Source organism: Mus caroli, unplaced genomic scaffold (assembly GCF_978045245.1).
Source record: "Mus caroli unplaced genomic scaffold, Mus_caroli_1 scaffold_10, whole genome shotgun sequence".
In the NCBI taxonomy this organism is placed as follows: Eukaryota; Metazoa; Chordata; class Mammalia; order Rodentia; family Muridae; genus Mus; species Mus caroli.
Window position 1 is genome coordinate 38,707,693 of NW_028227265.1, and position 1,324 is coordinate 38,709,016.

Here is a 1,324-nt window from a genome sequence, read left to right on the forward strand (position 1 = left end):
TTTCTCCACTCACACAGGGCACCTTTATTCAAATTCTTTAACCATTGTGTGAATGCTTATTGGCATAGGCTATGGTGGGATTTTCCCCATTTACCTTGTAGGATGTCATGTGCACCTTACCCAATATAAGACTCCCAAGAACTTCACAGCTGAGGCCCATGCACCCTATCTAACTGATTGCCTGTCTTCTCTCCTTGAGATGCACCCTTGGTCTTTCAGCTGCTTTCCTAAATCCATGAAACATTTAAGATGCTATCAGTGTACTGTCTTGGTAATTACACCTTTCTACAGATGCTTGGCAGAGTCCCCGAAGGCCCACAGCAGTCCATTCAAAACAAGTGTCAATTGATCCCCGAAGTAATCAGCTTCAGCCAGGCATAGTGTCACATGCCTTTAATCAGTACCTGAGAGGCAGAGGCAGAGGCAGAGACAGAAGGCAGGTGGATGAATCTCTGTAAGTTCGAGGCCAGCCTGGTCTACATAATGAGTTCCAGGACATTGAGAGCTATACAGTGAGACCCTGTCTCTGAAAACCAACAACAAACCAAACCAAAACAACGAAAGAAGTCAGCAGCTCAAAATATATCAAAGAAGAATCTGGGCTGGAGATGTAGCTGAGTTGTTACCATGTCGACTCTTTTTGCCTGGCCCTGGATCCAACACCCAGCACCACACAAAGTTAAAGTGGATTTGGTAGTATACAGCTGTAATCTAAAGACTTGGGAGATGGGGGAAAGAGTGTCTGAAGTTCTAAGTCATTCTCTAACACAGAGTGTGTTTGAGGCTGGTATGGGGTATATGACCCTCCCCCCCTTTTTTTTTTAAGTGGACACAATCCAGTACCCCAAGGCAAGTTCTCACACAGGGTACCCTTGTTCAAATTCTTTTTTTTTTTTTTTTTTTTGGTTTTTTTGAGGCAGGGTTTCTCTGTGTAGCCCTGGCTGTCCTGAAACTCTGTAGACCAGGCTGGCCTTGAACTCATAAATCTGCCTGCCTCTGCCTCCTGAGTGCTGGGATTAAAGGCGTGCGCCACCACGCCCGGCATTGTTCAACTTCTTTAACCATTGTGTTAGTGTTTATTGGCATAGGCTATGGTGGGATTTTCCCCCATTTACCTTTTGTCTTTTTATTTTCTTGTCTTTAAAAGATCAGTGGTAAGTACAGCTACCTGGATAGGAGCTACTGCTTTAGCTGTCCCTCCACAATTACAGGCATTCTTCACGGACTGGCCCATCGTTCCATCTGGGATACTGATGTGGGACTACCATACATATATCTCCCCACCCCAAACATGTTTGTCGGGCAGCCTCCAGCTGCACAGAAT